We start from the raw sequence: 14997 nt of genomic DNA on the forward strand, positions 1-14997 counted from the left end.
CGCCTGGGTGACAGAGCGAGACTCCATCTCAAAAAAAAAAAAAAAAAAAAAAAAAAAAAAGAAAAGAAAAGAAAGAAAGAAAGAAAAATGCTACAGAAAGGAGCAGTCCTGTCCACTCAAGACAGGAGACGAGAGAGGAGAGCAAGAGGGGTTTCAGACAGAAAGGATGGATCTGCACAGACAGAGCCAGGGATGAGAGGAACGGGAGGGAAGGAGGGCAATGGGAGGGAGGTGTCGGTGGTTGTGGAGGCAGCTCCACACTGAGGTGCTCCAAAGGCCTGCAGAATTGGGAGTTTATTCCATAGGTAATGGGGAGATATGGGGGACTGCGGTCTCGTGACCCCTTATTCACAGATGAGGAAGCTGAGGTTGTGAAAAGTGACCTGCCGGGACCCCACAGGCCTAGGGTGGCAGAGTCAGGTGAGAACCAGGCCTGACGCTGGGCTCAGTCCTCCTTTCACTGGGCTGAGCTGATGACAAGGGGCCCGGCAAGACCGGCTGGCTGTTCCTTGCCCTCCTCCCAGACGGCTGCTTCACTCTTGTGAAATTCCTATAGGTGAAGAGCTAAGAGACCTTCTGAAATTACCAAATCTCTTTAAAGCCCATGAGCATGTGGAGGAACAAATGGAAAGCCACTGAGGGGAAGGACTTCAAGACCTTGTGCTCCCCATTTTAAGCCTCTTTGCAGAGATAGGCAATTGGACCTCCCTCCCTTCCTTCTTTCAGAGCTGCCTGGGCTGGGATTCTCTTGAGATTGGAGGCAACATGAAACTGAATCTGTGTTTTAATTCAAATTCATTCATTCATTCATTCATTCATTCATTCATTCATTCATTCATTCATTCATTTGTTCTAGTTTTTGTGAGAAGGTTTTCGTTGTTTTCCGTTTCAGATAATGAGGCAGTAATGGAATTTATGCAGGTTGAGGGGTAGACAGAAACCTGAGCTTAACTCCCCTGTCTGCCTTATGGGCTCTGGGATGCCAGGGGGGCTCTGAGATGCCACAGGGTCTTGTGAAGACACCAAACGTTGGTCTACGGGGGCAGGGTTTCCCATCCTCAGCACTGTTGACATTTTGGGCAAGGTAATTCCTTGTTGGCCCTTGGGGTCTGCCCTGAGCTCTGGAGGACTTTAGCAGCATCCCTGGCATCTACCCATTAGATGCCAGTACCACTCCTCTCTTCATTTGTGACCATCAAAAATGTTTCCAGACATGTCCTCTGGGGGCATGAGAACCACTTCCTTACAGTATGGGGTTTAGAAAAAGAGACGATGAACCCTGGCTTCTTTTCTTATCTTGTTTTCTCTCAACTTCCTAGAAATCCTCCTACCCTGAGGCCACCTCACTGGGACTGAAGAGTCTTGGTGTTGGTGGCTGTTCTTGGAGCCTGCCGTCCCCTCATCACACAGAGCAGGCTCATCGGCTCCCACTGGTCCCTCTTGGGTGGGCTTTGGCATTGTCCAGTGACTTCTGCTAGACTGGGTGGAGTTCCACACACAATGCTTCATAGACGTGAGCAGCTGTAAGGGTAAAGTTCAGGGTGTCGTTTTCCAGAAACTTCAAGAAACAGTACATTTGCTTTACAACTTGAATGCTGCATCCGGTGGGGGACTGAAGAGAGGCTTGGATAGCAAGAAGATGATTACTAGCAAAACTCTGGAGTGTCATTTCCAGCAAACAATGATTTCCCTCCCTCCCCAAGGCTGACGTGTGAATGTGGCGTGTGGCTACACTTGTACTTCTCTCTGGCCTTGGTGAGCCATTGGTACCTTTCCTGGACTCAGCATAAGAATGTTGTTCAGGGATGTCAATGTCCTGTAGAGGGTACCTAGAGGGCCAGCGTGAGAAGAAAAAGCTGATCAGTTTCACAAGTGAATAGAAATGGCTCATATTTATAAAGCTTATTTCCCCAAAGTGCCCAAAGCACTTACACTTCATAACATAATTATTTCCTCAACATCTGAGCATGGCAGTAAAATAAAAAGATAGATGAGAGAATTAGCAGAGTGTGAGAAAGCTTGATTTATAGGAGAGAAGTTTTACTGAGGAGGTGGGAGGGTCGGTTTTCGTTCCTGCCTGGGTTGCTAGCATGGCTATTTGATTCTCATGAACACCCAAATTCTCTAGTCCTCTGTCTCCTGTTTTTTAAAATGTAGATTGGTGTGCCTTCCCTATTTGTTTTTAACAAGGTTGATGTCAAGATAGCATTGCAAGAACTCGATAAAGTTGTATGTGAACACAGAATATTAGCGTCATCTTTCTTCCTCGGTTCTCCCTTATTTTCTCTGACTGGTTTTTTGTTTGTGACTTTTCACTTTTAGCAGGGTGTGTGTTTACCTCCTATTGTGTTTGTGGATTGTCCATTTTTGTCTTGTAAGTCTGTCCATTTTTATTTTATATATTTGGAGTGTTGGGCATCTATAAATTGCTCATGTTATCATCTTGCTGTTAACCTCTTTATCCTAAATAATACTTCTCATAAAGTTTGCTTTACCTGATATCAAAATAGCTATCCCAGCTTTCCACTGGATAACTTTTGCTTGCTGTATTTTTCCAGTCTTTTCTGTTTCAGAATTACTTTGTAAATGGTATATATTTAAATTTTAAAAATTAAATCTAACAATCTTTGTGTTTTAACTAAGGACTTTAATAAACTAATGTAAATATGCTTGACTCCTGATGTATGGGAATTATTTTCTACCATCTTATGTTGTGATTTCTATTTGCTCAGTTTTATCCCCCTTTTCTTCCATGTATTATTGTTTTTTCTTTTCTGCCATCTGCTGCATTGATCAAGTCTTCATTTTCATTTTCCCTGTATTTTACAATCTAACCATCTAAAGCTATTTAATATATAACTTTTCTTCTAAGCATTGTTTTAGCCACATGCCGCAAGTTTTAATGGGTTATATTTCCATTGTCATTCAGTTAAAATATTTTTAGATGTTTTTCTGTGATGAAGGGTGGCCAACTATGTGACTCCAAAATATGCCGTATGGCATAATGATTATTTTGAGCTGATGACAGTTTAGGAAAAGTAGATACTATTGATAAATAAGCTCTTATCCTTCCCATATTTGCTAAGGCAGGACATGCATTGGTAAAGGTGTCTGTGCTCCTCTCTACCAGGAAGAACAGACCTAATCCCCTGACACAACCTAGACTTTTTTTTTTTTTTTGAGACGGAGTCTTGCTCTGTCGCCCGGGCTGGAGTGCAGTGGCCGGATCTCAGCTCACTGCAAGCTCCGCCTCCCGGGTTCCCGCCATTCTCCTGCCTCAGCCTCCCGAGTAGCTGGGACTACAGGCGCCCGCCACCTCGCCCGGCTAGTTTTTTTGTATTTTTAGTAGAGACGGGGTTTCACCGTGTTAGCCAGGATGGTCTCGATCTCCTGACCTCGTGATCCGCCCGTCTCGGCCTCCCAAGGTGCTGGGATTACAGGCTTGAGCCACCGCGCCCGGCCACCTAGACTTTTATTAGCCGGGAGGAGCCAGAGAAATCTGCCTAACAAACCGTACTCACTAGCCCTTATCTTTCATTAGTCCCCTCATATATTTACCTTCCTGCAATTTGCCTCCCCTAAAAACTCAAAGTGTTTTATCTTGTCTTGTCACTTCTCTAAAAATGTATTGCTCTGTTGCTAAGATGATCTAGAATCCCAAGTTCTAACCACTCCTCAGAGTTCCTCATCCCGGAGTTATCCTGCATGCATGCAGGATGCACTGGCCAACAACTTGTGTTTGCTTTTCTCTTGTTAGTCTGTCTTCTGTCAATCTAATTTACAGGGCCCCAGCTAAGAGGGTGGAGAGAAGCCAGGAGAGTAGAGGGAAAAAGTTTTTCCACTTTTCCCGTTGTAAATCTGGTGATGATACATTACCTTAGTTTTCTTTTATCTGACAATGTCTTTACTTCCTTTTTACCATTGGAGAATAATTTTTCTGGATATAGAATTCTGGATTAGCAGAGCCTTTTCTTTTCTTTTGGCATTATACATGCATTGTTTCCTTATCTTCTCCATTCCATTTTTGATAAGAAGTATATAGTCATTCAATTTTTTCCCTGCATCTAATATATCATTTTTCTCTGGTTGCTTCAAAATTTTCTCTTTCTCTTTGACTTTCAGTAGTTTGGATATAATGGGCCTTGGTATGAACAAATTTATTATGTCTAGCATCTGCTAAGGTTTTTAAACTTGTGAATGTCCTCATTCACCAAATTTGGGAGGTTAACTACCATTTTTCTTCAAATGTTTTTCTGCCCCAATCTGTATCTCCTCTTTTTCCAATTATCAACATGTTGGCTGTTCTGAAATTGTCCCACTAGCCTCTGAGGCTCTGTTAATTTTTATCTGTCTCTTCTTTCCCTTCTTCTTCTGATTGGATTATTTCTGTTGTTCTACTTTCAGGATCACTGAATCTTTTCTGTGACCTCCATTTGCCATTATATTAAGCCTGATTATTTTTATTTCAGAGGTAATATTTTTCAATTCTAAAATTTTATTTAAAAATATTTTCTATTTATTTGCTAATATTTTATAACATTTCCCTCATTAAGAACATGTACTTTACCCCATTGAGAATAGCTAAAATTTCTGTTTTTCTGATGGTTCCAACAGCCGGGTCATCTTGGATTTGGCATCTGTTGATTGTCTTTTCCCTTAAATCTGGGTCACATTTTCCTGGCTTTTCATACACTGAAAAATTCTGGATTCTATCTTGGGCATTTTAGATGTGAGGTGGTTAGAGATTCTGCAACTGTTCTATTGGTCTCAAGAGTGTTGATGATTTTGTTCTAGCAGAATATTACAGTCAAACTGCAAACTGTTGTGGCTCTGCTTTTAATTTGTCTCACGTGGATATGTTTCAGGTGTCAGCCAGAGGTTTGGGCTAATTTTGTACATGAAATCTAGGCTTCTACTTCTCCAGGTCTCTTCTCTCTGGAATTGTCCCTTTACTCCCCAGGAATCCTGTTTTCCTATCCCGTTTTTCCATGGCTCCTCAGGCTAGAGAGACAACGGGCTTACAGTGGGGTTTTAGCTGCTTTGCACTACTGCCTCCATCATGGCCCCAAGTGTAGCCACCCTCAGGGCTAAGTCAGTAAAATATGGGGAACTCACTCCTTGGCAGTCACTTCAGTCTCTTGCTCCAAATTTTGACTGCTCTCCAAAATCTGTCTGTCTTTGTTCAGTCACAAAATCTCTCTGGGAGCTGTTTCATTTTTATTTTATTCTTGTTTTTGTCCAGTATTTACAGATGCTATTTGTAGAAGTATTGGTCTGTTAGGTCCTCATTCCTCTATACAGAAAGTGGAAGTTCCCCCTATAATATTATGCTTTATTTTCTATTTTTAATGGTTATTTGCAAATTTTTGGGTCTGTATTTGACGTAAGGAAATTTAATCAGCATAGCTATCCTCATCTTGAACGATAAAAAGGATCTCAGACCAATTAATTATGAAAATTTATTTTCTTCTTATATGCTATTGTTGTCTAATGTTTTAGGTCCATCTTAACTGTTTGTCTTAGTTGTATCAACCAAATTAGTCATCGACATGATTTTATACACTCAATGCTTGTTTAGATTTACCCATATGTTGATCAATTTCTTTCCTTGCCACTGTTCTTTGAATCCTCCTCCTTCCCTCTGGCTTCAATTTCTGTCTCTATCTGAAGAACTTCCTTTATTATTCGGTGAGGCTCCTGAATCATAAACTTTCCCAATCTCATTTGCCTAAAAAGTCTTTGTTTTGTCCTAACTCTTGCAATGGTTTATCAGGCAATGCACTCCTAGATTAGCAGACATTTTCTCCCAACACGGGCAAGGTATTATTACACTGCATTCTGGCAAGATATTATTCCACTGCATTGTCTTCTGGTTGCGTTGTTGCTATAGAGGTCTTCTGTAGGACTAAATGTTATCCTTGTTTAGATACTTCATCTTTTATTGCTGGATACTTTTGACATCATCTTCTTCTTGCCTTTGGTGTTCTGCATTTTCACAAAAATATTTTTGTATTTCCTGCTTGGTATTTATTGTGTTTCTCAAATTCAAGGATTTATTAATTTATTGATTCTGGAAATTTCCCAGTTATTGTCTCTTTGGTATTGCCTCTCTCCTATTCTCTATTATTTCCTTTGGTGTTCCTACTTGACATATATACAAAGTTGTGGTTGTTTCATAATGTGCTAACAGGGCTAAGCTGAATTCTGCTTCCCAGAATTACCTTCCCTGTATGCTTCTGATTAGGGGTTGGCCAGAACTCCTAAGAGAAATCTGTGTGACTGGAAAAGTTGAAGGGAGAGATTTGGGTCCTGCTGCTGCCCAAGCTAAAAGGTGGACCCCGACTGATACAGATGACTTCTCATTTTCTCCCTAAATATCTTAAATTCTCTTCCATGTTTCTCATTTATTTTGGTTCTTTGTGTTATATATCATAATTGTGTTACATCTAATTTCCAGTTAACTGGTTCTTTCTTTAACCTCTTCTAATTAGTTATCTTTCTTTGCAGTTTTACATTTCAGTTACTTTATCTTTTATTTCAAGAAATGTTATTTATTTTAAAAATTATTTAAAAAATCTGCCTATTTAAAAATATGTCTCTTTTCTTGTGATTTTGTTCACCTCTTTTATACAATTTCAATAATTAAAAAATGTGTATTTGTTCTAAGGTGGATGCAAAATCCAGGGAAAATAATTTCTAATAGGTCTTAGGCAGGAAGTTTTGGAGAACCTATATATCACAAAAGACTGGGAAAATTGCAGTATGGTGATTATGCTATTATTGCGGAAGTACTAATTAGGAGCTAACACATTTTTCTTATTCAAATTTCTTAGAGTTTCAATCCTTCAATTTGTGTGTGTGTGTGTGTGTGTGTGTGAGCTGACTCTCATTCCTGTTGAGTTGTTTCTTTGCATATTGATTAATTTGGATTATTGGCTCATTTCAAGAGCTCTAGTAAACTTTCCTTGTAGAAGTACATTGTGTTTGTTCCCTCTAGTTTCTCTGGGGAAACAAGATGCTTCAGGTCAATTTTCATGTTAGTTTCTCTGTTTGGAAGTTTCTGGACCACAGTGATGGTGTTTAAAATCAAACCTTAAGCCTGAGGGGCACAACTAATGTTTCAATTTCTTTGGTGAAGACTTTTTTTTTTTTCCTAGAAACTAGGCAGGGGCAAAGTTTTCTAAGCCACTGGTGATTTTTAAAATTTATTTTTATTTTTATTTTTTTAGTCTGTCATCTTATTAAGGTTGTGCTTCTCTAGAAGCAGGCATCTTTTAGCAGGCATCTCAGTTCTAATATGTAACCTTGTATGGGCCCAGCACCCTCTTTCCTGGCCCCCTGTAGATGTCAAAACCAATGTCCCTGAGTAATCTTACCCCGGGGGCAAACATGGCATCAGTTTATATATTTGTAACTTTAATTTTTAGTTCTTTCATGTCCTTGTACCAGAAGGTAGTCTCTTACTCATTTCCTCTTGCAAGCTCAGAAATACTATAAACTGATGTATTTTTATCCAGAATGTGTAATGTGTTTATAGTGAAAGGTTTTAGGTTATTACAGTCTGTCATCTTGCCCATATTAAAAGTTCTTATTTCACTCATGCTCTTTCTATTATACCACAAAAGAGGGGAAAAGGGAAAGGAAACTTGGTGTTACAGAAGGAAAGTTTTCTGATTTTCTCTCTTCATTCATTCGTTCATTCATTCATTCATTTGTTCATTCTTTCATTCATTCGTTCATTCATTCATTCATTTTATATCATCGCAGACTCTGTATTTACAATGTTCTTATTTGCTACACTATGTAATTCTAAAATTAATACTCCTGGCACTTCTGTGGTGATTCACAGATATGCAAATGTACAAAGTGGTATAAAATTTGAGTCACCTGATGTGCACATTCTCAGCTAAGATTGGACAAGGCAACTCTCTGCCTTCCTGTTTGGGCTTTCATACTGTAAACAGGTGTTGGTTTTGCAATATATTTAGCAGCATGTTTATTTTTGCATTTTTGTGCTTTTTGTTGGTGTTTTTGCTTTTTAAAATGGCACCTAAGTACAGTGCTGAAGTGGTGTCTACTGTTCCTAAGAAGGCTGAGATATGCCTCACGGAGAAAGTACATGTGACAGACAGGCTTCATTCATGCGTGAGATATGCTGGTGGCCATGAGTTCAATGTTAATGAATCAGCAGATGTGCTGGTGGCCATGAGTTCAATGTTAATGAATCAACAATCGACATTAAATAAGGTGTCTTTAAAGAGAAAGTCACATAAAACACAATTATATGGTGGTCAGTTAACAAAAATGTGACCAGAGGTTCATGGAAACTTCATCCCTGGGAGAAATGGTGCAGTCTTTGCTAATTCACTGTTCACAGTGACTTTATAGACCATCACTACCACAACCCATGAGAAGGAGCTAGACTTGCTAAGTTCATACTGAAGTTCAGTATTTGTGCTGGGTGTACCTACTCGTCCCTGGGGATTCAATCGTAGCCTCCAGCTGCTTATTATAAAATAGACAAATGCAAGGACGGGTGTTGACTAGCTCCAAAGCCTAGGGCTGCCGTGGGAAACTGAGCAAGAATCACAGCAAATAGGCACATGCTGGTTTTTATTCTTTATTGATTAATTGGTTGATGGATGGATTGAGCACCATAGACATGAGGACAGAGGTTCTAGGAACAGTTTTAGTGGCAGAGGCAGTGGCTAGCAGGGAATGAATGGTAGAGGTGAGTGCTTGGGAGAATTTGGAAGAATCGACCACCACAATCACTCATCTTCTGCTTCCGTGGAGAATTTGGGGAGAACTCACAAACCTGAACTGCCCAGGAGCAGGCTGCTTAGTTTTTATCGGTAGTGAAAACGTAGATGCTTATGTGGATCTGTTGGTAGGAATCACAAATCAAGTGAATAGACTATTGTGATTGGGCCCAGGGTTGGGAAAGTGGCATGCTAGAAGCCATGCGTGGCTATCCAAAAAGGCACACCTACCTGCCCCCTGGAGAAAGACAGAAAGCTTTTGATTCTCCGTGTCCTGTGGCCCTGGTAGAGGCAGCTACATCTTTCCCTAAGGCCCCTGGGAGTGTTGCTCTATGAGTCAACCAGTCACAGAAGTCCAGTAGAGGGTTCCACAAAGCTTTTGCTAAGCCACCAGTGCCCCTGGACACGAGATAGGCCTGAGCTTCCCTGCCTGTGTTCACTGCTCCTCCTGGTTCTAAGGTGGACGCAAAGTCCAGTGAAAATAATTTCCAGTAGGTCCTGGGCAGGAAGTTTTGGAGAACCTACGTATCAGAGAGACCTGGGAAAACTACAGTGTGATGATTGGGCTGTTATTGCGGAAGTACTAATTAGGAGCTAACAAATCAGTCCTGCATGTTGAGAGAAACATGAGTCAAAGCAAGACTAGAACAACTTTACCTGGTTAAAAGCAGCCTGTGGGTAGGAGGGAGAAGGAATATGGATAAGGCAAGAATAGAAACGTCAGTGGGACTTTGGTGAAAAGATTGGAAGAAGAAGTGAGGGTTTTACTTGTATCTCTGACTTTCTGGGCTGTGATCTCATGATACAGTTTTGGCCGTTTTGATGCAGATTATTAGAATCATTTGCATCAAAGAGACAGTGAATTTTAAACACCTCCTTGGGTAGATGGGATGGTTATTTTCATGCACTGATGTCCTCCTGTATGTGTAGAAACAGAAGGAAATTACAGCAATTATCCTGCTAAGAAAGAACGGGCATTTATTTGTCTGCCTCCCTCGCTAGATTTTGGGTTCCTCGAAGGCAAAGGATTCCTCCCTAAACCACACTCACCCCTTATGCCTCTGTAGGCCAGTGTAGTGCCTGACATACAGCAGCTGCTCAGTAAATGAATGTGGAAGTGGAAAGAACTTTCGAAGGCCTTAAATGCAAAATTGGCTCCTTGTGAGAACTGAATAGATTGGTGAAGTTAAGGTTTTTGCTTAGAATGCTAAAGTTTTTAAAAATACGATTTGGAAGATTGTGCTAAAGAGTCTGCAACCTTCCAAATCATATCATTACCCAAATCATTAACCTTCAAAATCAGATCAAATCGTATCACTATACAGCCCCTTCCAAATCAAGGGGCTGTATAACGAGAGCTTCTTTTCACAATTTTTCTCTAGCTCTATGCTGTCCTGTATGATAGCAATTAGCCACATATGGCACTTGACATGGGATTTGTTTAAATCGAGATGGGCTTTGAGTGTAAAAGACACACTGGTTTTCGAAGATTTAGATTAAGAAAAGGTAAAATGTCTTCTTAATTTTTTAATATCCTTATTTATCGAAATGAAAGTACTTTGAATATATTGGGTTAAATATAATGTATCACTCAAATTAATTTCACTGATTTCTTTTTTCCCTGTAAAATCTGGCTACTAAAATTAAAATTTCAAGTAACGTTACCACATTATGTTTCTGTTGGACAGCGCTCTTCCAGATGAATAATGCACTTGGGGAGGTCAAAACTGCTGCGGAAAAATGTTTGCTTTGGAATCAGGAGGGTTTGTTGTTACCACCTGGCTGGCCACATTTTAAGGTGAAAGATTCGATCCTTTGCCTGTCACTTAGGTTCTTTGGGTCTCAGATTCCTCATCAGCAAGTGAGGATAATTGTACCCAGCATGTCGGTTGTTGTGAGAATCAGGTGAAATAATGTTTGTTATTTTCTAGCACAGGATCTAGGCTGAGAAAGGTGCTTACAAGATGTCAATTCCTCCCCCCTCTCTTCTTGGTAACTGAAATAAGAAGTCTGTTAACTTAAGCAGTAATGCCACTGTTTTACTATATAGAGAGAACTGTATAGAGAGAACTATACCCTTGGTGGCTCTGAATTTAACATTAGACAATATTTTCTCATTTGTTTTAATTTGCTTTTCTTGGTATTCATGAGATGGAATATTTTGCAGGCACCGTTGGTGGTAGCGTAAAAGTTTTCCGAAAAGAGTTCATTAAGAATCTGCAAAACATTCCTTTACCCTTTTATCCAGTAATCTGTTTTCTCTGAATTGATTTTTAAAAAATGGACGTATGGATCAAGAGAATGTTTAAGAATCTAAGGTGTGCTCAGAAATTTTTGTTTTTCAGATCAGATTAAACTTGTTAAATGTAAGTTAAATTGGATTTTTTTTTTTTTTTTTGGCAGCCGGGAACGGAAGGCTGGAAAGGATGGCTCTGTGTGTGAGGGGGTGGTGGGCCATGCAGGGCTTGCTTGAGCTGAGGCCCCGCAGTGCGAGCTCCCTGCTGCGACGTGTCCTCTCCCACGCTGGGCCTCACTCACCTTTCTGTTCTCATTCCCTTCTTCTCCATCTTTGTTCTCTCTCCTTCCGGCCCACCACCCACTTTTTTTTTTTTTTTTTTTTTTTTTTTAATTCTTAGAGCTTCTTTCCCCTATTAGTACAACTTTTAAAACATTTAGATCCGGGGGTAGATGTGTAGGTTTTGTTACCTGGGTATATTGCATGATGCTGAGGTTTGGGCTTCTAATAATCCTGTCACCCAAACAGTGAACACAGTACCCGACAGGTATTTTTTATTTTTCAACCTTTGCTCCCCTCTTTTCCCATATTTGGAGTCCCCCGTGTCTATTGTTCTCGTCTTTATTGGGTGCATGTGTACCCAGTGTTTAGCTCCAACTTACACCTGAGGATATGCATTATTTGGTTTTCTGTTTCTGTGTTAATTCACTTAGGATAATGCCCTCCAGTTGCCTCCATCTTGCTGCAAAAGTCATGATGTCATTGTTTAATGGCCATGCTATAATCCATGCCACCACGCACATTTAACCTGGTGAATTTTGTTTGTTTGTTTCTTGGGTAGAGGAGACCCTCATTTTGACTCTTTATGATTTTCCTAAACCTTGGTTTTATTTCCTCTGTTCTCTTTTATGTTTGGGGTCTTTGGAAACCAAAGCCAGGAGGAAGACTTCTTGTTTATCTGCCTAACCCATCCCTCCCTAGAGTTTACTGATATCAGCCTAGCCCAACTGATGGAAAAGCAGATGCAGAGAGAAAAGTGACGTCATGATATTATCGCTCTGCACACATTGTGGAGATGTGGGAGGGACCTTTGCTCAGGAGTCTCTGTCGCTCACTTGCTTAATTTGCAGAGTAACTTCCTTATGGTTATAAGTGTGGTAAATAAAAATGTACTGTAATTCATATACAGGATATTGATTATTTGGATGGTAGATTGAAAGTAATAAGGGGAAAATTATCCCAGGAGCAGGAGCTTTTCCTAGACTATCCTAACCCTCATCCTCTAGTGGAGCAGGCCTCATGCCTGTGCCTCCCACAGAAAGGAACCCTACATCAAAGAATTAGGAACTACTGCTGCAATAAGTGAAGAAATCCGTGAGGGGCTCCATTTTCCATCTGAAAGATGAATTCAGAAACATACTGCAAAGATCAAAATCGATATTTGCAAATGTATCCTCAGGAGATAGGATGCTTGATACTTTCCTTTGTAAAGTTTTTCTATTACAAAAGTTTTAAACTCTAGTGTCCTCATTAAGAGGGGGGGAGAAGAGCTCCAGATCACAGAATAATGAAAAATACAAGGCTCATTTATTTTAGCATGCTGTTAAGCATGTACGTATTCAGAGCATGGTTTGCATGCGTGTGTGTGTGTGTGTGTGTGTGATCTATTTGAAATGATGTTGATAAACTGGAGCTTGATTCAAAAAGACGGAATAAGATGATGAAGGACCTGAAAATATATCACAGCGGCTAAGTAAACTGGAGAGATTTGTCTGAACAAGAGAGGATAGAGGAGAGAAATGTTAGCCCATATTGGAAGGGCTTCATTTGAAAGCGGTAGTACTTTTTTAAAAAATGTGATTCCACTTGATAGAAATTGGCTTAATAAATAAGAATTACCAAGGAACAAAATTTTCTTAGGATTGAACCTTTAGATTCCTCCTCCCTCACCAAAAAAAGTGCAACGTGTCTGTTCCTGTCACTATAAGTGAACAGTGTCCCAGTAACCATCTACCAGGATACTGAAGCTTTCTAAGTGGGGTTGGGTGGGAGTGGAAGTGAGGGGGTGTCGAGGAGGTGGACTTTCAGGTTGTCTTGATGCTATAATCAAGATGTCGACTTTTCTCTGTTTTATATACTGGGGCTTTGCATAAAATTTTGTTTGGAACTAGGCTTTTATTACTACATCAAATTAAATGAAATAAACCCAAACCAAAATGAAACAAGCAACCCTTCCAAGCCACCAGTCTGAAAAAGCAGATGCTGGAAAGAGAATTGGGTCAATGTGAGCAGTGCCATGGTGGGTGCTAGAGGTGGTTTCATGTCTGTGTGTGTGCATGTGTGCATGTGTGTGCATGCAGCTGTCATTGAATATCAGTCACACTGGGAGTCCATTGTGGACTATGAAAGGGATACAAGTCACTTGGTTGCTAGACCTGTGTGCTAGATATTTCCATCTGTTTACTCTGTAGAATCTAGACTGAGATAGAACTAGCAAAATTATGCACAGCTGACCCTTGAACAACACAAATTTGAACTGCATGGCTTCACTCACCTTCATACTTTTTTCCGTCTCTGCCACACCCAAGACAGCAAGACCAACCCCTATCCTTTCTTCTACTCATCAACCTGCTCATTGTGGAGATGAGTGGGATAAAGACCTTTATGACGATCCATTTCTATTTAATGAATAGTAAATATGTTCTCTCTTCCTTATGATTTTCTTAATAACATTTTCTTTTCTCTAGCTTGCTTTATTGTAAAAATGCAGTATATTATACATATAACATGCAAAATACATGTGAATCAATTGTTTGTGTTATTAGTAAGGGTTCTGGTCAATAGTAGGCTATTAGTAGGTAAGTTTTTGGGAGGTAAAAGTTATACAAAGATTTTGGACAGCACGATGGGTAGGCACCCCTCACCCCCACATTGTTCAAAAGTCAACTGTGTATGTTAGTTGCAATCACATGTACCTGAACAGATACTCTTCTGATATTTTAAATGCTTTTGTTTTTTGTTAACTTTTCTAGAATCATAGAATGTTTAGCCTAACAGGGACCTCATCATCTAGTTCAGTCTCTTCATTTTTCAGAAGAGGACACTGAGGCCCAGATGCGTTAAATCACTTGGATGGCGCTGCAGTCAGGCTACGGTCAGAGTATAGGGCTCCTGACATCAGCATGTCTGAGGGTCATGTCTTTTGCTGGATGACTCTGTTTCTGACTGCAAGGAGAGAACAGAACTCTACGGCAAGAGTGAGTGATTGTTTTAGACATGGAGCCTGTAATTGAAGATAACATTATAGAAATGAAATAAAAATGAGATTATTAGATATTTATTAAAAAAGACAAGTATGGGGAGCCAGATGATACTGATATTATATTTTACCTCTAACAACCGAGGGAGGCTGAAGGATGTGCGTTTTGTTCTATGAAGATCCAGGGCTAGGTTAAAAGGTAGCAGCACCACTAATAGTTTGCTTTCAATAGTGCAAAACCATGCACGATTAATTTTCATTGTAAAAGCAGAAGGAGCAATTTAAATGGAAAGGATTATGCTTGTGTGTGTGTATGTGTGTGCATGTGTTCCAACAGGGAGAGTAAGGAAGAGTAAACAATGACTAAATCTGCAATTTTTGCCAGTAATTTTTTTTTTTTGAGATAGAGCCTCACTCTGTTGCCCAGGTTGGAGTGCAATGGTACAATCTCGGCTCACTGCAACCTCTGCCTTCTGGGTTCAAGTGATTCTCCTGCCTGAACCTCCCAAGTAGCTGGGTCTACAGGTATGTGCCACCATGCCTGGCTAATTTTTGTATTTTTAGTAGAGATGGGGTTTCACCATGTTGCCCAGGTTGGTCTTGAAATCCTGACCTCAAGTGATCTGCTGGCCTCGGCCTCCCAAAGTGCTGGGATTACAGGGTTAAGCCACTGCACCAAGTCTTTGCCAGTAATTATTATGAGGGTAGGGAGAGAAGCTGCTATAAGTTGGGGAAACAGG

The sequence above is a fragment of the Piliocolobus tephrosceles genome, chromosome 9, assembly GCF_002776525.5.
Source record: "Piliocolobus tephrosceles isolate RC106 chromosome 9, ASM277652v3, whole genome shotgun sequence".
Taxonomy (NCBI): Eukaryota; Metazoa; Chordata; class Mammalia; order Primates; family Cercopithecidae; genus Piliocolobus; species Piliocolobus tephrosceles.